At 40.3% G+C, this 27,831-nt stretch overlaps 1 long non-coding RNA gene across 2 annotated transcripts in view; it reads left to right on the forward strand.

Moving 5' to 3' along the window:
• The window catches only part of LOC105605507 (uncharacterized), a 187,430-nt gene that overhangs the window by 133,240 nt on the left and 26,359 nt on the right, over nucleotides 1-27,831 (forward strand). Inside the window, exon 3 of one of the 2 annotated variants that reach the window (XR_009598893.1) lies at nucleotides 5,750-5,849. The exons of the other annotated variant lie outside the window; for it this stretch is intronic. This is a non-coding gene — a long non-coding RNA (uncharacterized LOC105605507). The remainder of the gene's footprint in view (nucleotides 1-5,749; nucleotides 5,850-27,831) is intronic. 2 annotated transcript variants of the gene reach the window in all.

Here is a 27,831-nt window from a genome sequence, read left to right on the forward strand (position 1 = left end):
GAGACCATTTTATCATTCTCTCACTTTGAGGCTTTCAAAGTGATTAAATACTGATTAAAATGCACTTCCTATTCTGGCTATTTGATCTTATAGCTGGATTTTTCTAATTGAGCTTGCAAGTAAACCAACTTAGGTAAATCTAAAGTGTCCCACCTTGGCCAACTCAAGGGCAAGTTATATTTGGTCAGACCTTACTATTTGGTTAAATACTTGAAGGTGTCAATTCCATTGATGTTATACATGAACCCAGCTGGGTTTCCCATAGGTGCCTGTTTGTTTGGGAGTTGTTTGGCCTTCGAGGCACAGTTCCCACTATTATTTTGGTGGCCTAATTTAGATATGAGATATGAGCTGAATAAACTTTCTGAGGATGATGTGTTTAATTGGATGTGTGCTACTTCTGAGTCTAGCTCCTCAAGGAGTTACCCTTCAATCAGTTCAACTCTTTTATGTGTCTTGGTTTTTCCCTCTGACAGTCTAAAACTGCCATGGATGCTTGGAGCACTAGGTGATTAGCCTTTGTCATACTCCCTGGAAGGGCTGTATTTACTTAATGAGTGTAGTGAGACTCCTTGTGGGACCACTAAACATCACAAGGATTAATCCTCAGATACTTGTGTTGGTTCTTAATCACCTCAGGATATCTTGTGGCTGGAAGGAGCAAATGTCCCTTGTTCTTTGAAGATGAATAATTCAGTCTCTCATTTCACTAGCAAATGGTTTGTTCAGGTCATATATCAACTTGCTTTTCTAAAGTTAAGCCAAATTTAACTAAAACCAGCAACTTATGTTTCCCTGGGCCACCTGCCCAGATCCCCATTGGTCCGTACCTAAGAAAATGCACTAATGCCTCTTAAGAGTCCAAGTCTTAATTTTAAACAGCTCAAATAATTTTAGGATCAGTCAAACAGTGAGATTAAAATATTAGAAGCCAGTGAGTCTCAAAGGGCCCATGTTGGTACAAAGAGCCAGTTAGGGGTGTCTTCCAGGTGTTCTCTGGTGGGTGTTTCTGATATCCCGACAGGAATGCCATGCAAATGTCAATGAAAAAGTAATCAATATTCCATCTATCAAAGAAGTGAAAAATTTTATTGATGTCAGCCTGAAAAGTATAACCTAGGAGATGGTCTTTTAGAGAGCTCTGAAAACTGTTCTACCTGTTAAGAAGTCAAAGCACAGTTACATAGTTTTTTGAGATAGAAGGTTATATACCACATGGTATATTGACAGTTTACACAATAAAGATCTGCATGAACAAAGTAGTGCGTCATCATGACCCCTTATATATTATCTTCTAAACAGTTATCTTGCTAGTATTAGGAGAGTATTTTGCTGTATATAGTTGAGCAGGTATTCCTGCCTTTGGAAAGGTCTGGTCAATGCATAATGCATATACAAAATGCATAGAAGGGAGAGATGAAGCAAAAGGGCAGTGAAAAAAATTGTTTGAATTTTCCTTGACTTTCTTTAAAATATGAATTTTTATTTCACCAGAACTAACTAAACTAAACAGGCAAACAAAATCAGACCAGCAGTTATCTAGGCCATTCTCTCACAGGCTTTTCTACCTTCTACTCTAGATCCAAAGCACAAAACACTGTACCACTTTAGTCTGCTGCTGCGAATCTGAGGTTTAAAATGGTCATGCTGGGTTCATCTGAACAGAACCTGGGGTGAGGGATTTGCTGTCTATCCCATCCAATTTTTCATACCACCTCCCCATACACACTCTAGCACGTGGAGGCACAGAGATTGCGAAACCTCTTTGTTCCATAGAAGCTTCCTGAGACTGTTATTTCCAGCCCAAGGGCTTCCTCCTCTCCCTCAAGCAAAAGTAAATCAAGAGACCCTGGGTTCATTATTAATTCTGATGCAAATTCAGCATAGCTGGGAAAAGAAGGGACTGAACCAAGGAAACTTCAAAAACTTCAGCAGTATTGTCCAGGAGTAAAATGTAACCCTGCTAGTGAGACAGGAATCCTAGTTCTTGTCCACGGAGCCAAAGAATGGAATCCACGAACATGTAAACACTCATGGTAGCAAGCAAATAGGATTTATTAAACGAGGAAAATACAAAGCTCTCAGCATAGACACTGAGAGGGGGTAAAGAGTCCCCCCCCAAGGTGGGACTATCAGCAGTTTTTATATCCTTTCGAACCAATCAATTTAAAGGTCAAGATACTTAACATCTTTATGGCTTCTCTTGATCCTTGGATTAAGTCATCACCTTTTTTCATGCCCCCTGGCCATTTTACCATGGACCAGATGTATGGGCTTAAGATTAATGATCACCAGTTGTTTTTCCCTCAGGCAAATGGAACAGAATTTAATTACTGCCCTTCCATGGATATTCTGCAAGTTGTACAAAATATCCTTACAGTTTGTTTTATACCTGATAAAAACTTTGTGAATTTAGTACATACACCATAGAATTTCAGAGCTTTTACTTTTTTTTTAGACGTTTTATTTTGTACTGGGATATTCCTATGTAGCTCAGTGGTAAAGAATCCAGCTGCCAATGCAGGAGACACAGGAGATGCAAATTTGATCCCTGGGTCAAGAAGATCCCCTGGAGTAGGAAATGTCAACCCACTCCAGTATCCTTGACTTGAAAATTCCATGGACAGAGGAGCCTGGTGAACTGCAGTTCAAGTGGTCACAGAGTCAGACACAGTTGAGTAACTGAGCATGTGTGCACTTATAGGCAATTAAGAATGATGTAACAGTTTCCAGTGAACACTGAAGGGACTCAGCCATGCATATATATGTATCCATTCTCCTCTACACTTCCCTCTGATCCAGGCTGCCACACAATGCTGAGCAGAGTTCTATGTGCTACGTAGTGTGTCCTTGTTGGTTATCCATTTTGAATATAGCGCTGTGTATATTGTTGTTGTTCAGTCACTCAGTCGTGTCCGACTCTTTATGACCCCATGGACTGCAGCATACCAGCCTTCCCTGTCCTTCACAATCTCCCAAAGTTACTCAAACTCATGTTCATTGAATCAGCAATGCCATCCAACCATCTCCTCTGTTGTCCCCTTCTTCTCCTGCCTCCAGTCTTTCCGAGCATCAGGGTCTTTTCCAATGAGTTAACTCTTCACATCGGGTGGCCAAACTATTGAAGCTTTAGCTTTGGCATCAGTTCTTCCAGTGAATATTTAGGGTTGATTTCCTTTAGGATTGACTGGTTTGATCTCCTTGCTGTCCAAGAGATTCTCAAGAATCTTTTCCAACACTGCAGTTCAAAAGCATCAGTTACTTGGGGCTCAGACTTCTTTATTCAACTCTCACATCTGTACATGACTGCTGGAAAAACCACAGCTTTGACTATATGGATCTTTGTTGGCAAAGTGATGTCTCTGTTTTTTAATATGCTGTCTAGGTTTGTCATAGCTTTTCTTCCAGGGAGCAAGCATCTTTTAATTTCATGGCTGCAGTCACCATCTGCAGTGATTTGGAGCCCAAGAAAATAAAGTCTGTCACAATTTCCATTTTCCCCCATCTATTAGCCATCAAGTGATGGGACCAGATGTCATGATTTTAGTTTTCTGAAAGTTGAGTTTTAAGCCAACTTTTCACTCTCCTCTTTGATTTTCATCAAGAGGCTCTTTAGTTCCTCTTTGTTTTCTGCCATTAGGGTGGTGTCATCTGCCTGTCTGAGGTTGTTGATATTTCTCTCAGCAATCTTGATTCCATCTTGTGCTTCATCCATCCCAGCATGTCCCATGAAGTACTCTGCATATAAATTAAATAAGCAGGATGACAATATACAGCCTTGATGTACTCCTTTCCAAATTTTGAACCAGTCCCTTGTTCCATGTCCGATTCTCACTGTTGGTTCTTGACCTGCATACAGGTTTCCCAGGAGGCAGGTCAGGAGGTCTGGTATTCCCATCTCTTGAAGAATTGTCCACAGTTTATTTTGATCCACACAGTCGAAGGCTTTAAAAGTGTCTACCTGTCCATCTCAAATTCCCTAACTGTTCCTTCTTCCCCTGCCACCCATAGCTGTTTAGAGCTTTAAAATGAAACTGCTGGAGGGAGGTGATGGGGCCATGACACCTTATTTAAAAACACATATTATAATGTCTGCATTCAAACACTATAAAACCTTACCAGCAGACACATATGGGAAGAAAATGATGGCTATATGGACTTTAGAATCTCATTAACTAGACCAATCTTCCAAAGTGCTCACTGCCATTTTCTGTGGGTTGATCTTCTATAGCCTGCAAAGTGGTAAGGGAAAACAGCCCTCCTTGGGGAAGAGAAAGTTGCAGGCAGACTCTTGTGCTCCCTTAAAATGACCTCTGTGTTCTCAGAATCATTAAATTGATGTTTGTTAGTTACAATAACTTGGGGATGAGGTGTGACCAGTGTGGCATAACTTTTCAACCCCTCCAGGGCCTCCGTTCTTCTCAGCTTCGAGGTTCAATTCTTACTGCCCTCATTGAGGTTATAAAGTGGCCAGAATAAAAACAATAAAAAAAGGAAATAAAACCTAGAAATGTAAAGTGTACTTCATTTCTGTGGCAAAAAGTGTGAAATGAGAGGGAAAAGAGGAAGGGGGAGAGTGTTAGGAGAGGAGGTTGCCTGATAAGGCTGGGACTTGTAGGGTTTGTAGAAAGTTATATAGATGTCTGTGTATAGTTATTGGTAGGGCTGGTGGGAAGGGAAGGGTATTCAAACTAAGAATGTGTTTTCTTCCCTGGTTTCTCATTTCCTTTCTGCCCTTTGAGCTTCCTTCCCTCTACTCCCATGCCTGTCCCTACTTCCTTCTTGAGCCTAGGACCAGTTTGGGATCTCCATTAAGGACTCCTGATACATTCATGGAATAGGGAAAGAAAAGCTGAAAGATTCACTCAGGAGGTTTTCCCACTGTTTTTTATTGATTCTGAAAAAGAGCACCCTCTGGAAGGGGATGGAAGGAAGTCCTGGGAATCTGATCTTGCTCCTTCTTAGGGACTACAATAAGGAGAAAAGCTTTCAAAGTACATGGTCAGGAATTGGATGTAGAGTGAGAAATGAAATATTTCCTGCCATAGCAGTAAACAAGGATGTCACAGTCTCCAGCAAACGCAGCCACCACAAATGGTGAGCCTGGTGAGTCCTGAGGGAAATCAGGAAGGAAAAAATACCTGCCATCTAGCAGCAATCAGACTGCAGCCACTTGCTGCAGTGAGCCCTGAGGAAACTCAGGATGTGTAAACACAGGATTCAGGTTCCAGATAGGTGATGTGCATAGCAAAGGAATGGTTTCCATGAGCCCAGACAAGCATCTTTCCATACATAGAAAAATGCTAAATTTCTTGGTGGTTTAGTAGCTAAGTTGTTTCCATCTCTTGTGACCCCATGGACTGTAGCCTGCCAGGCTCCTCTGTCCATGAGATTCTCCAGGCAAGAATATTGGAATGGGTTGCCATTTCCTTCTCCAGGGGATCTTCCTGACCCAATAATCGAACCTGGGTCTCCTGCTTTGCAGGCAGATTCTTTACTGACTGAGCTACAAGCTATGAGGGAAGCCCTTTGGTGGATCTGGTTTTCTTTAATACTGTTTTGATGTTCAGACTACCTGCCCTTTGTTGCAAATTTTCCATATAACCTGACTCCACCCCTTGCCTCTTCAGAGCAGTTTCTCAGAGCTGTCTGAAACTTGGACTCCCAGACTGCAGTCCTCATTTTGCCCCAAATAGAACTCTCATGTTGTGCAAAATTTTGTTTTCAACCATTATCGCAACCAACGAAGTGACCCAGAGTGGACTTCCCTCTTTCACCTGAACTCCACAAGGAACCAGAGCCTTGGTACCAGCCCTCTTCCACCTCCTTGGGGATTCCAGACAAACTGAGTAAGTCTTCCCTGGTTCTCAGATCCCTTGTATTGTTTGGTGATCCTGAGTTTTATTGGGTGGTGTATAGCAGGTACTTGTTCCATCCAAGTTGAAAGATACTGGAAGCCAAGTTGAGAGATATGAGGGAATGCTTGCCCAGGTGAAGTTACTGGGAGTGAGGGCTGGTGGGAGGGCTGGTTGAAAGACAGCAGTGTTTGGCTCCATTGTAGGAGACTAAGTGGTCTGGGCTGAGTGGTTAGATAAACTGACCTGATGCTTTCCCTCAATTTAGCTGCCTTAATAGAAATTGTGGGGATAAAAGTGAAGACAGTTACAATGGTATGATCACTCACCCAGAGCCAGAATCACTCCTGGAATGTAAAGTAAAGTGGCCCTTAGGAAGCATCACTACAAACAAAGCTAGTGGAGGTGATGGAATTCCAGTTGAGCTATTTCAAATCCTAAAAGATGATGCTGTGAAAGTGTTTCACTCAATATGCCAGCAAATTTGGAAAACTCAGCATTGGTCACAGGACTGGAAAAGGTCAGTTTTCATTCCAATCCCAAAGAAAGGCAATGCCAAAGAATGCTCATACTACCGCACAGTTGCACTCACCTCACATGCTAGTAAAGTAATGCTCAAAATTCTCCAAGCAAGGCTTCAACAGTATGTGAACCATGAACTTTGAGATGTTCAAGCTGGATTTAGAAAAGGCAGAAGAACCAGAGATCAAATTGGCAACATTTGTTGGATCATTGGAAAAGCAAGAGAGTTCCAGAAAAACAGCTGTTTCTGCTTTATTGACTAGGCCAAAGCCTTTGACTGTGTGGATCACAAGAAACTTTGGAAAATTCTGAAAGAGATGGAAATAACAGACCACCTAACTTGCCTCCTGAGAAATCTGCATGCAGGTCAAGAAGCAACAATAAGAATCGGACATGGAACAACAGACTGGTTCCAAATGGGAAAAGAGTATGTCAAGGCTGTATAATGTCATCCTGCTTATTTAACTCGTAAGGAGAGTACATCATGAGAAATGCTGGGCTGGATGAAGCACAAGTTGAAATCAAGATTTCTGGGAGAAATATCAATAAGCTCAGATACGCAGATGACGCTACCCTTATGGCAGAAAGTGAAGAACTAAAGAGCCCCTTGATGAAAGTGAAAGAGGAGAATGAAAAAGTTGGCCTAAAACTCAGCATTCAGAAAACTAAGATCATGGCATCTGGTCCCATCACTTCATGGGAAATAGATGGGGAAACAGTGGAAACAGGGACAGACTTTATTTTTGGGGGCTCCAAAATTACTGCAAATGGTGACTGCAGCCATGAAATTAAAAGACACTTGATCCTTGGAAGAAAAGTTATGACCGACCTAGGCAGCATATTAAAAAACAGAGACATTACTTTGGTAGCAAAGGTCCATCTAGTCAAGGCTATGGTTTTCCAGTAGTCATGTGTGGATAGGAGAGTTGCATTATAAAGAAGGCTGAGTGCTGAAGAATTGATGCTTTTGAACTGTGATGTTGGAGAAGACTCTTGAGAGTCCCTTGGACTGCACGGAGATCCAACCAGTCTATCCTAAAGGAAAGCAGTCCCGAATATTCATTGGAAGGACTGATGCTGAAGCAGAAACTCAAATATTTTGGCCTCCTGATGCGAAAAACTGACTCATTTGAAAAGACCATGATGGTAGGAAAGATTGAAGGTGGGAGGAGAAGGGGACGACAGAGGATGAGATGGTTGTATGGCATCACTGACTCAATAGACATGAGTTTGAGTAGGCTCTGGGAGTTGGTGATGGACAGGGAAGCCTGGCGTGCTGCAGTCCATGGGGTGGCAAAGAATCAGACACGATTGAGCGACTGAACTGAACTGAACTGAAATTTGAACATGTTATATGAGAGCTTTGCTCTGAAGCAAAGGGGCAAGACTCCTTCTGGCTGGTTATAGCTTTCTCAGATGACTGAGAAATTTACAGGAGTGGTGGAGGAGAGTCCTCATAATGTGCAGTGGTCCCATATGGAAACCCACTCATTAAATAAAACACTTGCTTGCCAGGAATCTAAAATAAGAATTGGCCATTTAGCAATCCAAGAAACTGGATCTACTAAAGGGAGAAAACTAAGACACATAAGAAAGCTGAAACAACGCTGGGATGATGCCTTGGAGGAATTAAGCTCACAGCAGCACATTGGCCCACCACACAACTTCATTTGTAAAGTTTATCCCTGACGAATTCAAGTAAAATGGGAAATAAAGTCTCTCAAGTGGAGAAACAAGGAGCATTAGAAAATCAACCTCTGACTAACACCTCAGCCAGATTCATGTACAATATGTACAGCGCTCCTACTTGTAAGTACCTAGTTATTTGGGGAAAATATACTAAAGGAGATCTCAACTTAAAATGGCCAAGTTGGGATTCTTTCAATATTTCAAAATTGATATTTTTGCACACACAATTAGAAAAAGCTAGCCATAAGAGCAAATAGACTAAATGGAATGCTTATTTTTATTGGTATTTAGAAGCATCTAAAAGAGGAAATGATAGGGTAACTTCTTTACAGGAAACTAACAAGAAATTACTTGAAACTATATGAGGACTAAAAAAGGTCACTAGCACTGATTGTCCCTCTGCTTCTCCTATGTATCCTCTTCTATCTGAATCACCTGGCTCTGATGCTCTCTTTTTCTCTTCCAACTCCTTTGCCTCCTGCTGCTCCCTTCCCAGGCAAGAGAAGATTAAAAAAAAAAAAAAAAAAAAAAGCAGAAGTGATTTTATCTCCCTTTAAAGTGAAACCTATTACAGGGAGAGGTCAACTGTCCTTGGTGCTTAAATACACACCCTGGACCCCAGCAGAACTTAAGAGTCTTGGCTAAAGAATTTCTCCATCTGAGTCAAAATCCATTGGGATTTGCTAAGAATTTTGAATTAACTATCCAGACCTACAAACCCAGGTTTTTAGATCAGTATCAATCAGTATTTACTCATTTGGGAATTAAAGGATATTTCACCCTAAAAATGAGGGAGCTCTTTTATTACACACACAGTTAAGGTTAAAAAGCTGGCTTGGTAAAAATATCATTTCAGAATTCTGACTTTAAACAAAGGCCTTCTAAAGGGGAACTTGCATTTCTCAGTGTCTTTGAGATGTAAATTACTTTCCTAGGACTTTCTTTGTACGTGTGCATTTGTATGTACATATTTGGAAAACTTGACCTCTGTCATAGAGTTTACTTAGGTTACATCCTCCCCCACTCTCTTATGAAGAAACCTCTTACATCTTAGTTGTTTGGATCACTATAGTATATATATATTATATACATATATATATTATATATATAATGGTTTTATTAATGGCCACATATTGGCAACACTAACAGATCAGTGAATCTAGAGCACTCTCATTATAAACAGCTGTTTTATTGGTACCTATAAAAACAAAAATCAAATTACACGTTGAAAAAATATACCTAATGATTAACCTAAGAAATTCTTTAGTTTAAAACAAGTAAGAAAAATTGGTTTGGAAAGCTTCCTTTGAGGTCTTTGCTTCCCCTCAGTGGGTCTTACAGATGCTAATAAGAGTATTAGAATAGTTAATGTTAACAGGAAACACTTGTAAGGAAAGTCTAGATACTATTTCCAATGAGGTAGAATTTTTTTTCTTTTTTTAAAAAATATAGTTTAATTGGAGGTTGATTATTATGGTGGTTTTTGCCATACATTCACATGAATCAGCTGTGGGTGTACATGTGTCCCCCATCCTGACCCTCCCTCCCACATCCTTCCCCATCCCATCCCTTAGGGTGATCCCAGTGCACCATTCTGAGCACCCTGTCACATGCATCAAACCTGGACTGGCAATCTCTTTCACATATGATAATATACATGTTTCAATGCTGTTTTCTCAAATCATCCCACCCTCGCCTTCTCCCACAGAGTCCAAAAGTCTGTTCTTTATATCTGTGTCTCTTTTGCTGTCTCACATATAGGGTCATTGTTACCATCTTTCTAAATTCCATATATATGCGTTAATATACTGTATTGGTGTTTTTCTTTCTGACTTACTTTACTCTGTAAAATAGGCTCCAGTTTCATCCACCTCATTAGAATTGATTCAAATATATTCTTTTTAATAGCTGAGTAATATTCCATTGTGTATATGTGCCACAGCTTTCTTATCCATTTGTCTGCCAATGGACATCTAGGTTGTTTCCATGTCCTGGCTATTGTAAAGAGTGCTGCTATGAACATTGGGGTACACATGTACAAGTTACAAATTTTTAAAGAATTATCTCAAGTGAATAATGAAATGTTTAGATGGTTATTTAAAATGGGACAAAATGGACATTTATGTGATTAAAACAGAAGGTTTTAATATTACTACACTACATAAAGTTAAATGGGCCAAAAGTGACTCCCTACTGGTCCCTAGCATTCAAAGCTGGACAAGAGCATTGTATTTATCCCAGTTTAAAAATGTTTAAAAGGCTAAAAAAAATTACACTGAGATGTCTGACCAGCAATTATTTGAGGCAACACTTAGGCCAAAGAGCCTGAATTCCTTCGCTCGACACCCCTGCGGGGATCTTGGAGCCTTTTATATAAAAATGGATAAAATGGGCAGGAAATGAAATAAAGAAGAAAAAATAAGTCTTAAAACTCCTCCTGTAAGATCAAAGCTTGTTGATATGATCCTCAGTCAAGTCAGTTCAGTTGCTCAGTTGTGTTCAACTCCTTGCGACCCCATGAATCGCAGCACGCCAGGCCTCCCTGTCCATCAGCAACTCCTGGAGTTCACTCAAACTCATGTCCCTCGAGTCAGTGATGCCATCCAGCCATCTCATCCTCTGTCATCCCCTTTTCCTCCTGCCCCCAATCCCTCCCAGCATCAGAGTCTTTTCCAGTGAGTCAACTCTTCGCATGAGGTGGCCAAAGTACTGGAGTTTCAGTTTTAGCATCATTCCTTCCAAAGAATACCCAGTGCTGATCTCCTTTAGAATGGACTGGTTGGATCTTGCAGTCCAAGGGACTCTCAAGAATCTTCTCCAACACCAGTTCAAAAGCATCAATTCTTCGGCTCTGAGCTTTCTTCTCAGTCCAACTCTCACATCCATAAATGACCACTTGAAAAACCATAGCTAGCTAATGAAGAGTAAAGTTAATGATATAAAAGTTGACAGAACTGAGATGAAAGTGTATAAAATTGGCATACTTGTGACTCATTGGAAAAGACTGATGCTGGGAGGGATTGGGGGCAGGAGGAGAAGGGGACGACAGAGGATGAGATGGCTGGATGGCATCACGGACTTGATGGACGTGAGTCTGAGTGAACTCTGGGAGATGGTGATGGACAGGAAGGCCTGGTGTGCTGCAATTCATGGGGTCGCAAAGAGTCGGACACAACTGAGCAACTGAACTGAACTGAACTGAATACACCTTAAATAAGATAATTACATTGCTTTTGTTTAATTATATTGTGGAATAGACATGTTTCACTGGGGAATTCCTTCCCTGTGTAGTATTATAAACAAAGCATATAAATCTGTACCTCAGTAAATATTAAAGAAAAACAATAGGGTTACCTGAGCCATACAAATAAATAAAAACTGTAAACTAACATTCAAGGGCTAATACAAATAAAAATAGTGATTTTGTTGTGAGTTTATAAAATCAGAAAGAAGGTCTTTGCTGAATGCCTTATATAAACCTTTGAGGGCATGTGTCAACTAAAAAAAAAGCACAACATAAAAGTTGTGAGTTAAATTTTATTTGGAGCAAAATGAGGACTGCAGCCTGGGAGACAGCACCCCTGATAGCTCTAAGAAACTGTTCCAAAGAGCCAGGGAGGAAAGATCAGTATATAGGTGATTTTGGTAAAGGGAGAATACAAGCAATCAAGCCACACTTTTCCAGAAGTTTTCTACCAGTCTCATGAAGCTTTGCTAGTCATGAGGAATAGTTATCTCCATGAAGGGTTTTAGTGCTTTTCTATATATGTGGAGATTCAAGAATTGGGTTCATAAAATCAGTTCCTGAAAATATGCAACTGAAAATCTGTCCTGCCAGTTTTTCCTTGAACACAAAGTACCTCATTTCTACTCTACACAGTGAACTCCTTTCAAGGGATGTTGAAGATCAGCAGCTATAGCAGCATATGATTTAATCCTTTTAGAGGCAGATGGCAAGTACCCATGGCAAGTGCCAATTTGTAGTTGACAGGGCCCCTTCTTGGTCCTAAATTTGACCATACTTTGGGAGACATTTCATGACCATTTCATTCCCATGGTTCTAGGAAGTCTCATTCCTTTGTTTGGCGAAGGTTTCACTGATAGTCCCCTTATTATGCTATTACTGGACTAGGTCTTATCAACAGTAATCAAAGGGTTCTGGGCCAACCTGTCTTACTCAGTTTATTATGGTCCAGGTCCTTCTTGTTGTATCCATATCTAGAGTTATACTATTATAATCATTGATCTAATATGAAACTATTTTTAGGAGACTCTGTCACACATTTGGTAATATAAGAAACAACAATCTTATAAAACTGGCAAAGTATAAATAACATAGCTAGCAGTATTATTAAAGTCGTAAGTAAGAATTAAGCCAAGAACTTCCATCAGGTGTTACTCAGTTGCTCAGTCATGTCTGAGTATTTGCAACCCCTTGGACTACAGTATGCCAGGCTTCGCTGTCCTTCACTATCTCCCTGAGTTTGCTCAAACTCATGTCCATTGAATCGGTGATGTCATCCAACCATCTCATCCTCTGTCTTCCCCTTCTCTTGCTGCCTTCAATCTTTCCCAGCATCAGGGTCTTTTCCAGTGAGTCGGCTCTTCACATCAGGTGGCCAAGTGTAGCCGAGTGTATCCTCAGATCATCTAACTTTGTCTGTTCTGAACCAATCTTTATCTTTCAGGGAAATTATACATTAGCATTGTTCATAAGGATCCAAGCCCAATTTTCCAATGTTACTAGGCTGGTTATCCTTAGTATAATTTGATTGTTCCCAGGTAAAGGAGGGCCTTAAAACTTAAATGACCACAGCTTGGGGTTAACCACATAAATCCATCCCATAATCGTGGGAAGTTTTATTCCTTGGCTAAATTTTTGCTTGTTGCTCTGACTGAGTTTGAGTAACTTAGAGGAAAAGTCATATTTATGGCCAGGGTCAAAGCAGGTATGTATTACATACAGGTAATTGGCCAGAACCCAGCAACTGGATTGATTTTTTAAATTAGCATAGGATTGTGTCCATGATAGAAAACATATGCAAAGGTCCAAGAAGTCAAGAAAACATTATAAACTAAACGATCATATGAATCAGGTCCAGCATCTTGGGTAAACTATTTTCTGATGTTGTCTTCTTCTTGGCCTGTTTTAAATGTCGTTTCCTTTGAGCATTGTTTTAAGGTGAGTTTGAGGTCACCAGTCTGGTGCAGGGACATATAGAAGTGGCAATTAATCAAAGAGTCAATTTCCCTTGTTTCACTGTAGATAAGCTAGTTAAGAGTACATGAGGAAAAATCCTTCCATCCAGGTTGGAGGCAGTCCTTTAAATGGTATCTTTTCCAGTATACATAATCCCCTGCTTACAGGTCTTGGGGCATCTTATCTTCATCTAGAGATTACTGAGATAAGCCTCAGAAATAATACTTAGAGTGTCCTTTAAATAATTTAATTAACTTAAAGCATAACATCAAAGAACTATCTGTGAAATGAGTCAGTAAATACAGACCTCCATTAGTGTAAATGGTATTTAATGTTCATTGAAACATTATCTTTTTCTCTCTAAAATTTCTCTCATTTCTACCAAATATATCCAAATTAAAACTAAATTATGGCAAATAAAAAAGTCTGGTTTCAGTAAACTTGGCCTGATAATAATTTATATAGCTATAATTGATCAAATAGGCTTTTTGCTTTGCTGAAACTTATAAAAATCATATATTTTTTTTAAATTATTTGGCTGCAATGGGTCTTAGTTGCAGAACGTAGTATCTTTGATATTTATTTGGACATGCAGAATCTTTAGGTGTGGCATGTGAACCCTTGCAGCACGTGGGATCTAGTTCCTTGACCAGGGATTGAACTTGGGCCCCCTGCATTGGAATCACAGTCTTAACCTCTGGACCACCAGGGAAGTCCCTGTGTGTTTATTTTTAATTGGAGGATAATTGGTTTACAATATTGTGTTGCTTTCTTCCATGTAGCAAAATGAATCAGCCATAGGTATACGTATGTCCCCTCCCCCTCGAACCTCCTTCCCACCTCTTACACCATCCCACCCCTCTAGGTTGTCACAGAGCACCCATCTGAGCTCCCAGTGATACATAACAGCATCCCACTAGCTATCTTTTTTATATATGGTAATATATATGTTTCACTCCTACTCTTTCAGTTCATCCCACCCTTTCCTTCCCCTGCTGTGTCCACTAGTCTACATCTGCATCACCTTTGCTACCCTGCAGATAGGTTCATCAGTATCTTGTTTCTAGATTGGATATGTATACATTCAGTTCAGTTCAGTTCAGTTCAGTCGCTCAGTTGTGTCCGACTCTTTGCGACCCCATGAATCGCAGCACGCCAGACCTCCCTGTCCATCACCAACTCCCGGAGTTCACTCAGACTCACGTCCATCGAGTCCATGATACCATCGAGCCATCTCATCCTCTGTCGTCCCCTTCTCCTCCTGCCCCCAATCCCTCCCAGCATCAGAGTCTTTTCCAATGAGTCAACTCTTCACACTTGTTTAGGCTTACTTGTTCAGTTGTGTTGTAGGGTGGGAGGAACACTGCAAACAAATATCACTGGCATGTGTAGGGAGTGCTCGCAGTATATGGACCACACTGGGTGTGCCCCAGCTCATGGTGGCATGTGCTTTCCAGGTCTACACTGCTTAGGCTCCAGGCTGCTGTGCAGGGGTACTGTCCAAAGCAGGCCCTACTGTTCGTGCACTTCCAACATCTAAGCTGTTCAGATTCAGGTTGTCAGGTACTTTGCAAGGGCAGACTTGGTTGGGCCTGCATTTTTTGCCCTTCTCAGGTTTGAGCAGCTGAGGCAACCAGGTACTTGGTGAGCACAGTGTCCCAGGTGGGCCGTGCATCTTAATCACCTCCACGGTCCTGGCCTCTTGGTTTCCTGGGTGTGCCTTGAGAGGACTGTCTCAGGTGTGCTGTGTGTCTCCTCTGGGGAACTGATCTCAGGCTGCAACCCTCGTGGCAGATGTCAACCATCCAGGATGCCAGAAAGACGTGGTTAGCAACTGGGAGCCTCCTCACAGTTTGGTGGAGGATGCCAGTCTCTGGGGCTGAGATTGCCCCTTGTCTTGCCGCTCTGGCTGTCACATGCCTGCCTCTCTGCCTCCAGCAGAGGGGAGGGGCCTGTATGCAAACCGCTAGCTCTTCTTTGGCGTTCACTCAATCCTTTGTTTTGGGTGGGCCAGTCTTCATGATAGGTTAGGGCCTTTTGCAAGAAAGTCCTCTTTTTTTTTTTCTCTCTGGCTATCCCACAGTTTGGGTTGCTATCTCACGTTAACTCCCTCAGATTGTCCTCAGGGCATTCAGGCCTGGTCCTTACCCTAAGCATGCAGCCCACGCCTCCCTGTCCAGCCCCCAATCACTGCTGGTGGATGCAAGCGTCTGGGCTACTTCTCTGCTGAGGTTGTGGTTAGGCGAGTAGTCTGTGTGTGTGTGTTTTTTTTTTTTCCTCCAGTTTCGTTGCCCCCTGAATTCAAAAACTACCCACAGACACGCTGGTGAGAGGGTTTCCTGCTGTTTGGAAACTTCTCCTTCATGACTACCTCCCCAGGACTGGTCTCCTTCCCTAACTCATTTGTCTCTCTTTTTGTCTTTTATATTTTGTCCTACCTCCTTTTGAAGAAAAGGGGCTGCCTTTCTGGGTGCCTAGTGTCCTCTGCCAGTGTTCAGAAGTTGTTTTGTGGAAGTTGTTCAACATTCAAACAATCTTTTGATGATTTTGTGGGGGAGAAAGTGGTCTCCCTGTCCTATTCCTCTGCCATCTTGGGACTGCACCTCTCTGTTTTTCTCTTTCTGACTTACTTCACTCTGTATAATATGATCTAAGTTCATCCACGTCATTACAACTGAGTCAAATGTGTTCCTTTTTATGGCTGAGAAATATTCCATTGTGTTTAGGTCCCACAGCTTCTTTAACAATTCATCTGTTGCACATCTAGGTTGCTTCCATGTCCTAGCTATTGTAAATACTGTTGCAGTTAACATTGGGGTACATGTGTCTTTTTCAATTCTGGTTTTCTCAGTGGATATATCCATTACTGGAATTACTGGGTCATAGGATAGTTTTCAGCTTCTTTGGTGGCTCAGATGGTAAAGAATTTGCCTTCAGTGCAGGAGAACTGGGTTCAATCCCAAAGTCGGAAAGGTCTCCTGGAGAAGGGAATGGCTACCAATTCCAGTATTCTTTCTTGGAGAATTCCATATTCTTCCCTGGCAGTCTACAGTCCATGGGGTCACAAAGAATCAGACATGACGGAGCAACATTTTCACTTCATGGTAGTGTTATTCCTTCTTTTTAAAAGAATCTCTATACTGCTCTCAATAGTGACTATATCAATTTGCATTCCCACCAGCAGTGCAAGAGGGTTTCCTTTTCTCCACACCCTCTCGGGATTTATTGTTTATGGATTTTGGGGGGATGGCCATTGTGACCAGTGTAAGGTGATACCTAATTATAGTTTTTAATTTGTATTTCTGGAATAATGAACAATGTTGAGCATCATTTCATGTGTTTATTAGCCATCTATATGTCTTTGGAGAAATGTCTGTTTAGGTCTTCTTTAAGTTTAGTTATGTCCCATTTGTTTATTTTTGTTTTTATTTCCATAACTCTGTGACATAGGTCATAGAGGATCTTGCTGTGATTTATGTCAAAGAGTGTTCTGCCTATGTTTTCCTCTTAAGAGTTTTATAAATGGCAGCCCACTCCAGTATTCTTGCCTGGAGAATCCCATGGACAAAAGAGCCTGGTGGGCTATAGTCCATGGGGTTGTAGGAGTCGGACATGGCTTAACAACTAAACCAAACCAACCAGTGTGAGTGAGGACTTCCTTTTGTTCTGATTTCTGTCCAATGGCGTGGTAATGGAATCTTCCTTTAACATCTGTATTTAGAGGGCAGATTGATATGGCAGCCTCTTTTCTCAGTTTCCAGCAACTTTTCACTTAGTATACTTCTGCTCTTTTGAAGTTGCATCTCTCCTTTACTCCTTTTGCCTACTGTTCTATGAGTCTCTGGTACATGAGGAATTGTGGTTTTTAAAAAATGCTGCCATAGTAAGGTATTTCCCTGTTTCCTCTTCTAACTCTAAATCACGCACAACAAAACAAAAAGCCCCAGCTATCAGTGTGATTATTTTTTCTTTTTCTTTTTAGAATTATTTATTTGTTATTGGCTGCACTGGGAGTTCGTTTCTGCATGAACATTTTCTCTTGTTGCAGTGCGCCGGCTTCTCATTGCAGTGGCTTCTCTTGTTGTGGAGCACGTGCTCTAGGTGCTTCAGTTGCTTTGCGGCATGTGGGACCTTCCGAGACAAGGGCTTGAAGCAATTCCCCTGCATTGACAGGTGGATCCTTAACCACTGGACCACAGGGAAAACCCTGATTTTTTTTGTGGGGGAGGTTGGTGGTAGTGTGGAGAATGGTGATCTTTTAAAAAATTTATTTTAGTTGGATAATAATTACTTTACAATATTGTTTTTAAAAAAAAGAGTTTTATAGTTTCTGGTCTTACATACAGGTCTTTAATCCAGTTTGAATTTATTTTTGTATATGGTGTTAGGAAGTGTTCTAATTTCATTTTTTTTACATGTCTCTGTCCAGTTTTCCCAGCATTATTTATTGAAGAGACTATCTTTTCTCCACTGTGTATTTTTGCCTCCTTTGTAAAAGATAAGGTGCCCATAGGTGTATGGGTTATCTCTGGGCTTTATTTCTTGTTCCATTGGTCTATATTTATGTTTTTGTGCTAGTAGCATACTGTCTTGATGACTGTAGCCTTGTAGTATAGTCTGAAGTCAGGAAAGTTGGTTCCTCCAGATCCATTCTTCTTAAAACTGCTTTGACACATCGAGTCTTTTGTATTTACATACAAATTGTGCAATTTTTTGTTTTAGTTCTGTGAAAAATATCTTTGATAATTTGATAGAGATTGCATTGGATCTGTAGATTGCTTTGAATAGTATAGTCATTTTCACAATATAGATTCCTCCAGTCCATGAACATGGTATATCTCTCGATCTGTTTTTGCTATCTTTTGATTTCTTTCATCAATGTTGTATAGTTTTCTGCATACATGTCTTTTGTCTCTTTCAGTAATTTCACTCCTAGATATTTTATTGTTTTTGTTACAATGGTGAATTGGATTGTTTCCTTAATTTCTCTTTCTGATTTTTCATTCTTAGTGTATAGGAATGCAAGGGATTTCTTTGTATTAATTTTATATCCTGTAACTTTGCTATATTCATTGATTAGCTCTAGTAATTTTCTGATGGCATCTTAGGTAGAGTATCATGTCATTTGCAAACAGTGAGAGTTTTACATCTTCTTTTCCAACCTAGATTCCTTATTATTTCTTTTTCTTCTCTGATTGCTGTAGCTAGGACTTCCAAAACTATGTTGAATAATAGTGGTGAGTGTGGGAACCATTGCCTTGTTCCTGATCTTGAAGAAATGCTTTCCGTTTTTTACTGTTGAGAGTAATGTTTGCTGTAAGTTTATCATCTATGGTCTTCATTATTTTGAGGCATGTTCTTTCTATACCTACTTTCTGGAGAGGGTTTTTTTTTTTTTGTCATAAATGAGTGTAAAAATTTTGTCAAAAACTTTCTCTGCATCTGTTGAGATGGTCATATGATTTTTTATCTCTCAGTTTGCTAATATTGTATATCACATTGATTTATTTGCATATATTGAAGAATCCTTATATCCCTGGGATAAAGCTCAGTTGATCATGATGTATGATTCTTTAAATATATTGTTGGATTCTGTTTGCTAGAATTTTGAGGTTATTTGCATCTATGTTCATTAGTGCTATTTGCCTGTAATTTTCTTTGTGACATCTTTTTATGCAGAATTAAAACATTTATCTTTTCTGTCTATCTGCTCCATCCAGAGAGTAAAATGTTAGGTTTCCAGTAGCTTTATCAGATAAATCAGGAAGGCTACCTCACTAACAAGTACAGAAATCATAAGGTATTTGGCTGCTGGTGCTGCTGCTAAGTCTCTTCAGTCGTGTCCAACTCTGTGTGACCCCACAGACTCCACCGTCTCTGGGATTCTCCAGGCAAGAACACTGGAGTGGGTTGCCATTTCCTTCTCCAATTCATGAAAGTGAAATGTGAAAGTAAAGTCGCTCAGTCATGTCTGACTCTTCGCGACCCCACGGACTGCAGCCCACCAGGCTCCTCTGTCCATGGGATTTTCCAGGCAAGAGTACTAGAGTAGGGTGCCACGGGGGACCTTGTAAAGAGAGGAATTCACCTAAATCTCTTAAGCGAAATCACTGCAGATGGTGACTGCAGGCATGAAATTAAAAGATGCTTGCTCCTTGGAAGAGAAGCTATGCCCAACCTAGACAGCATATTAAAGAGTAGAGACATTACTTTGCCAACAAAGGTCCATGTAGTCAAAGCTATGGTTTTTCCAGTAGTCATGTATGAATGTGAGATTGGACTATAAAGAAAGCTGAGTGCCAAAGAATTGATGCTTTTGAACTGTGGTGTTGGAGAAGACTCTTGAGAGTTCCTTGAACTGCAAGGAGATCCAACCAGTCCTTCCTAAAGGAAATCAGTCCTGAATATTCATTGGAATGACTGATGCTGAAGCTGAAGCTCCAATACTTTGGCCTCCTGACACGAAGAACTGACTCATTAGTAAAGACCCTGATGCTGGGAACGATTGAAGGCGGGAGGAAAAGGGAATGACAGAGGATGAGATGGTTGGACGGCATCACCAACTTGATGGACATGAGTTTGAACAGGCTCCAGGAGTTGGTGATGGACAGGGAAGCCTAGCATGCTGCAGTCCGTGGGGTCGCAAAGAGTTGGACACGACTGAGCAGCTGAACTGAACTGATAATTAGTTTGAGGGGACGGTTTTCCTTATACCTGGAAAACACAGACTCAAACCAGTAACTTTTCAGACAGAAACCATAAAAATAGTAACCATTTTCACCAGTTCACTGAGTCCTTTTGTTAACTCTTTTTGTTAGCAGTTTATGAATGTCATTAAGATTCTTTAATTTCTTGCCCAGTTCAGTATAATGGTGTGAAAATTAGAGACTGGTATTTTAACAAAGATTCTTTCTGTATATCTTCTTGAAGAGAAAGCATTTTTTGCAAAGGCATTAGAGTGAAACCATAAGTGTCTATAATAACAAAAGACTTACGAAGGCATGTTTAAATCTGATTATAATACACTGACAAAGAAGCTTGGTTACTGCTATGACATATAACACTTTAAGATAACAACTAGAATTATGACTATCATTTTATCAGAACATATCACATTTTTTGGAATTCCACATGACTTCTCAATCATTTATATTATTAATATTTACCATGCAATATAACTTAAGAATATTTATTATTCATTTGACAATACTTCCCATGTAATTTAACATACCAAATGAATCTAATTAGCTTAATACTTCTCTTTGGGATATTTCAGGGGCCCTTTGAAGCATCCTGAAATTAGACAGACGTCAAAGGACTTCATTAAATTTTGATTTAGTAAATTTTATCAATAAATATCAAGAGGTTAAAACAGTCATTCAGATACGATCATAGGTCACTGTGAAACAATATTTATTCACTTAATTGAAGTTGCAATAAAATATTTCAAAGTCTAATACAGAGCAGATCACTTAAAAGTAAGAAACTTAAAATCTGTTAAGGTAGTTCATCCTCTTAGGGAAACTTGTACTATGCACAAAACTCTTTTTTCAGGGTCTACTTTCCACAAAGCTTTCTCGTTATTTGTAGCCATCACTTAATTTGCCCATCCAGTAACAAACACCTGTAAGTCAGACTTACTACCTTTTTCCTTAATAAAATGCAATTCCATTCCTCATACCTTCTTTACTAAAAAAATGCATCCACTTTTCTTATAAAACCATGAACTGTCCTTTATATCAGCACTCTAGATTGGTGAACACAAATACTTGTGATAATTTCTAAAAATACTTGCTTTCTTATAGCGAACATTTCAGGATAGCACCTAACATATTCATTAATAGTGCAAAATATCTTTAACTTATTTGTGAGAGGAAGCTTCAGTATCTTATTTTATTTGGGAGTGACCTACCTATTCAATAACTTAGATCATTTAATTTTGCACAACCCTAGATTTTCAAGTTACCAAAATCTGAAGAGATTTAAACATAATTATTCTTAATAGATTTTATCTAAAAGTCTTCATCTCATTTACATTTCTTTCCGTAAAAGTTTCTTCACATTGAGTTACTTTCCTTGCTTACAAATTTTCAACAGATATAATAAGATCTTATTCAGCTTATATTAAACCCAACCACAATAAAAATATTATACTTAATGTTGATACTATAAGTGTTTGCTTTTCTTTAGACCAATTAAATCGGAGCTTATTGCAAATAAACTTCAGCAATACTATCCAAAGACATATACTGAGACATACATATGTCCAGCCAGACACGACAAGATATCCAGCTTCATTCTCTAGGCTTGGTCATGAATCAGATACCACAGTATAAAACTCACTAGTTTATAAATAGCAGTTGGAATTTTTTAAAAAATTAAGGCTTCATACTCCTTTTTTCCCCCTTCAGTTTCAGAAATTAAAGATGATCTACATAAGATGTGATTCTGAGATGTGTCTACCGTGAGATCTGTCTACATAAGATGTGATCCTCAAGGCACAGGAAGCAAAAATCAGGTTCTTTATATAGGACTTATTCCTTCAGAACTTATTATTTTCTTTCAAGCAAACTTTCTCTGTGGGTTGGAATGAAACTGGTTGGAAGTCAGTTAACCTTCTACTGGTATTGTGTACTTAATTGGCACAATTGAAGGTTCTTAGTTTTCATAGATACACCCTTTTATTTCTTTTAATGATTCTGAAAATTTGATCAGCCAGCATAACAATGTTTGTGTGTAACTTGGACCAACCTACATTGTCTAATTACTAGAGTAGTCAAATCCACATCTAAGCCTTCTAAAAAGGCAGAATTAAGTAAAGGGTCATTTTTATGGTTAAAAAATGACTCAGGTGTCAAGCCAGAATATTGCTTAGAAGTTTTTTTTTTTTTTTTTTAACCCTTCCTAACAATCCAGAATTGATTCATTCAATCTTTGCTTGCACTGTTGAATCTCTGTTCATTCTACAGTTTTAGGAAAAAGCTCTGGGATAAACTTGAATTATTTTTGAGCTAATTCCTTACATTCATTTTGAGCCTGTGTTTCCAAATCCATTAAGGGATGTTTCCATCCTGCTTCCTCTATTCATTCCCTTGCTTTGCTTTCAGAAACTAACAGCTGTAGTAATTGATATAGATCTGAAAACTTGGGCATGTAGGACTAGATGGTTAACCTGAATTCCTTAGCAAATCCCAATGGATCCTGACTTGTATCAGGAAATTCCTTAGCTAAGGCTTTAAGTTCTCCTTAAGGGAGCTATAATTACTTCCGATTAAAAAAAAAAAAAAAATCCTTCTTTGCTTGATTGAGGGAAGCAGCAGGAGGTGGAGCCATTGGATAATCTGGAAGAGATAGCATCTGGCCAGTTAATTCAGATAGAAGAGGATACTCGGGGGAGCAGAGGGAGAGACAGTAACAGAGTACCAGCAGCCTTTTTTGTTCTGATACAGTTTCAAGAGAAGTTTCTGCATACCAAAGTAAGTATTCCATTCAGTCTGCTTGATATTATCGCCAGCTTGTTTAACTGTGTATATCAATTTTGGAATATCAAAAGAACCCCAATTTGGCCATTTTAGGTTGAGAGGTCCTTTAGGATAATTTCCCCAGTTAACTATGTACTTGCAAGTATGAGCTCTGTACATATTATACATGAATCTGGCTGGAGTGTTAGTCAGAGGTTGGCTTTCTGAAGCTCCTCATTTCTGTTTTTGAGAGATTCTATTTCCCATTGTTTGTTGAATTTGTCAGGGATAAAATTCACTACTGAAATTGTGTGATGGACCTATGTGCTTCTTGTGAGCTTAATTCTTCCAAGCTTCACCCCAGACTCATTTCAGCTCTTTTTACATGTCTCAGTTTCTTTCTTTAGCAGTTTAAGGCCACTGTGAGTGTGCAAATTGCTGAATGTCTAATTCTTATTAATGACCCCTGGTGAGTAAATGTTTTAATTACTGAGTGGGTTTCCCTATGGAACCACTGCACAGTATGAGGACATGGCCTCTACCACTCCTGTAAATTTCTCACTCACCTGAGAAAGCCATAACTGGCCAGGAGGACTGTTGTCCCTTTTCTGTGGAGCAAAGCTCTCATGTATTAATAATATTTTCCCTTTTATCCCTACAATTTCTATTAAGGCAGCCAAATTGAGGAAGTGTCAGATTGGCCTTTTACCTAACCACTCAGCCAAGACTGCTTAGTCTCCTACAACTGAGCAAACCCTACTATCTTTCAAACAGTGCAATGGGCTGCTGCTGGTACCAAAGCTCCACTTCCTCAAAGAGTTCAGGCAAAGGAGGGAAATCCACTCTGGGTCACATCACTCATTGCATTACAACTGTTGATTTTTTAAAAAAGCACATTGTGAGAGCTGTGAGTTTTTTCATGTCAGGCAAAATGAGGACTGCAACCTGGGAAACAGCATCTCAGATAGCTCTGAGAAGGGCTTCCCAGGTGTCAGTAATGGTAAAAAATCTGCCTGCTAATGCAGGAGACATAAGAGACACAGTTTTGATCCCTGGTCAGGAAGATCCTCTGGAGGAGGGCATGGGAACCCACTCCAGTATTCTTGCCTGGAGAATCCCATGGACAGAGGAGCCTGGAGGGCTATAGTCCATAGAGTTGCAACGAGTTGGACATGAGTAAGTGACTTAGCATGGTTTTGGGGGAGGGGGAATACATGAAATAAAGCACATATTTTCCCAGAAGATTTCTACCAGTCTTGTGAAGCTTTTTCCAGTCACAAGTAACAGTCATCGTCATGAGGGACTTTATTCTAAATATGAGGAGATACAAGAATTGGGCTCCTTAAATTGGCTCCTGAAAATATCTGTCTGAAGACTTGTCCTGCCAGTTTTACCCTGGGTACAAAGTGCTTCATTTCTGCTTTCCATTCTGAATTCCTTTCAAGGGGTGTTGAGGGTTGGTGGCTTCAGTAGCACATGATTCGATCCTTGTAGAGGTAGATGGCAAGTGCCCATCAGTTCAGTTCAGTTCAGTTCAGTAGCTCTGTCATGTCCGACTCTTTGCGACCCCATGAATCGCAGCACGCCAGGCCTCCCTGTCCATCACCAACTCCCGGCGTTCACTCAGACTCAGTCCATCGAGTCCGTGATGCCATCCAGCCATCTCATCCTCTGTCATCCCCTTTTCCTCCTGCCCCCAATCCCTCCCAGCATCAGAGTCTTTTCCAGTGAGTCAACTCTTCACATGAGGTGGCCAAAATACTGAGTTTCAGCTTTAGCATCATTCCTTCCAAAGAAATCCCAGGGCTGAAATGGATTGTTTGGATCTCCTTGCAGTCCAAGGGACTCTCAAGAGTCTTCTCCAACACCACACTTAAAAAGCATCAATTCTTCGGCACTCAGCCTTCTTCACAGTCCAACTCTCACATCCATACATGACCACAGGAAAAACCATAGCCTTGACTAGACGGACCTTAGTCGGCAAAGTAATGTCTCTGCTTTTGAATATGCTGTCTAGGTTAGTCATAACTTTTCTTCCAAGGAGTAAGCGTCCCATAGCCAGTGCCAATTTGTAGTTGACACATAATAAATTGGCTTTGCAGGTGGCACTAGTGGTAAAGAACATGCCTGCCACTGCCGAGGACACAAAAGACTCAGATTTGATCCCTGGATTGGGAAGATCCCCTTGAGGAGGGCATGGCAACCCACTCTAGTATTCTTGCTTGGAGACTCCCAGAGACAGAGGAGCCTAACAGGCTACAGTCCATAGGGACACAAAGAGTTGGATACAACTGAAGGGACTTAGCATGCACACAGGCATGATACATTAAACTCTAAAATTCTAGCACATAGAGCTCATAAGATAAATTTCAATTTTATTATAAAATCTTGTTATTAATTAATCTTTTAGTATTTTTTAGGTGACAGACCTATTCTTAGGGGAACTAAAAGCAACTGTCTTTCTCTTGCAAATCTCTACAAGTACCAGAAAGTTAATTTCCAGTCTCATCACTTCATGGCAAATAGATGGGGAAACAATGGAAACAGTGACAGACTTTATTTTCTTGGGCTCCAAAATCACTGCAGATGGAGACTGAAGCCATGAAATTAAATTGCTCCTTGAAAGAAAAGCTATGACCAAACTAGACAGCATATTAAAAGGCAGAGACATTACTTTTCCAACAAAGGTCTGGCTTGTTAAAGCTATTGTTTTTTGAGTAGTCATGTATGGATGTGAGAGTTCGACCATAAAGAAAGCTGAGCACCGACGAACTGATACTTTTGAACTGTGGTGTTGGAGAAGACTCTTGAAAGTCCCTTGGACTGCAAGGAAATCAAGCAAGTGAATCCTAAAGGAAATCAGTCCTGAATATTCATTGGAAAGACTGATGCTGAAGCTGAAACTCCAATACTTTGGCCACCTGATACAAAGAACTGATTCATTTGGGAAACACTGAGGGCAGGAGAAGGGGATGAGAGAGGATGTGATGGTCGGACAGCATCACTGACATGATGGACATGAGTTTGAGTAGGCCCCGGGAGTTGCTGATGGACAGGGAAGCCTAGCATGCTAAAGTCCATGGGGTCACAAAGAGTCAGACACGACTGAGCGACTGAACTGAACTGAACTGAACTGAAATACAGTCGACAAGGATGAGACTGAGCCTAATTAGCTCAATCAGGCAAGACCAGAAATCAAGGGAAAAAAATGACAAAGTTGTAGTTTTAAAATTCAAAATGCTGAGAATAACTCCCTTAGCCAAGCTTTACAAATAGTATAGCCGTAGTCATCTGAGCAAACAGCTTTAATCTATTCTAACTATACTTTTTAAACTAATAAGTTTACATAGTAATACCTGATTCATAACTTAGTTTTTTTTTTTTTTTTAACTTTGTATTATTGAGGGACTATAGCCGATTAACAGTGTTTTTCAGTTTCAGGTGAACAGCAAAGGGATTCACCCACACATGTATATGTATCCATTCTCCCCCAATCCCCCCTCCCATCCAGGCTGCCACCTAATACTGAGCAGAGCTGCATGTGCTATACAGTAGTTCCTTGTTGATTATCCATGGAAAATATAACATTGTGTACATGTCTATTGCAAACTCCCTAATTGTCCCGTCTGCCTGGCAACCATAAGTTTATTCTCTAAGTCTATGAGTCTGTTTTGGTTTTGTAAGTTCATTTGTATAATTTTGTTTTAGATTCTGCATATAAGGGATGTCGTATAATACTTCTCCTTCTCTGTCTGACATGCATCATTCAGTATGACAATGTCTAGGCCCATCTATGTTGCTGTAAATGCCATTATTTCAGTTTTTTAGTGGTTGAGTAATATTCCACTGTGTATATGTACCACATCTTTATCCATTCCTCTGTCAATGAGCATCTAGGTTACTTCTATGTTTTGGCTATTGTAAACACTGCTGTAATGAACATTGGGGTGCATGTATCCTTTGTGTACAACAAGGCTGTATATTGTACCCCTGCTTATTTAAGTGCTATGCAGAATACATCATGTGAAATGCCAGGTTGGATGAATTCACAAGCTGGAATAAGGATTGCCAGGAGAAATCCCAATAACCTCAGATGTGTAGATGATATCACTGTCAATGCAGCATGTGAGAGGAACTAAAGAGCCTCTTGATGAGGGTGAAAGAGGAGAGTGAAAAATCTGGCTTAAAACTCAGCATTAAAATTTAAGATCATGGCTTCTGGTCCCATCTGATGGGCAGGGCCATGCTCAGTACATCTTTAATCCAATTTTCTGTTGATGGGCTGGGCTGTGTTCCCTCCCTGTTGTTTGACCTGAGACTAGACTATGGTGGATGTAATGAAGATAATGGTGACCTCCTTCAAAAGGTCCCATGCACGCACTGCCACACCCAGTGCCACACTAAGTCCCTGACCCTGCAACAGTCCACTGCCAACCCACGCCTCCACCAGAGACTCCTGGACACTGACTGTCAGGTCTGGGTCAGTCTCTTTTGGGGTCACAGCTCCTTTATCTTGGGTTCTAGTTCTCTTTGTATAGTTCTCTATACAAAGTTTTGTTTGTGCCCTCCAAGAGTCTGTTTACACAGTCCTGTGTAAGTTCTGTAATCAAATCCCACTGACTTCAAAAGTCAGATTCTCTGGGGGTTCTCAGTCCCTTTGCCAGATCCCCAGGTTGGGCAATCTGTTTTGGGTCCTAGAGCTTTCTTAACAGTGTGAGAATTTCTTTGGTATAATTGTTCTGTAGTTTGTGGGTCATCTGCTCGGCGACTGTATGGTGGGGTTAATGGCAACCTCCTCCAAGAAGGCTTATGCCACAGGCTGTGTGACATGGGTAGCTGTACTAAGAACCCCTGCCCCTGCAGTAGTCCACTGATGACCCAAACCTCTGCAGGAGACGCAAACACAGGTCTGGCTCAGTCTCTGTGGGATCTGTGAACAAGACCCAGATTGCCCCAAAGTAAGTCTCTTCCATCCAGAAGATTCCATAAACCTCTTATCCTTATTCATCAGAGGGTGGACAAAATGAAAACCATAATTACAGAAAAGTAATCAAACTTATCACATGGACCACAGGCTTGTCTAACTCAATGAAACTATGAGCCA

The sequence above is a fragment of the Ovis aries genome, chromosome X (assembly GCF_016772045.2).
Source record: "Ovis aries strain OAR_USU_Benz2616 breed Rambouillet chromosome X, ARS-UI_Ramb_v3.0, whole genome shotgun sequence".
Taxonomy (NCBI): Eukaryota; Metazoa; Chordata; class Mammalia; order Artiodactyla; family Bovidae; genus Ovis; species Ovis aries.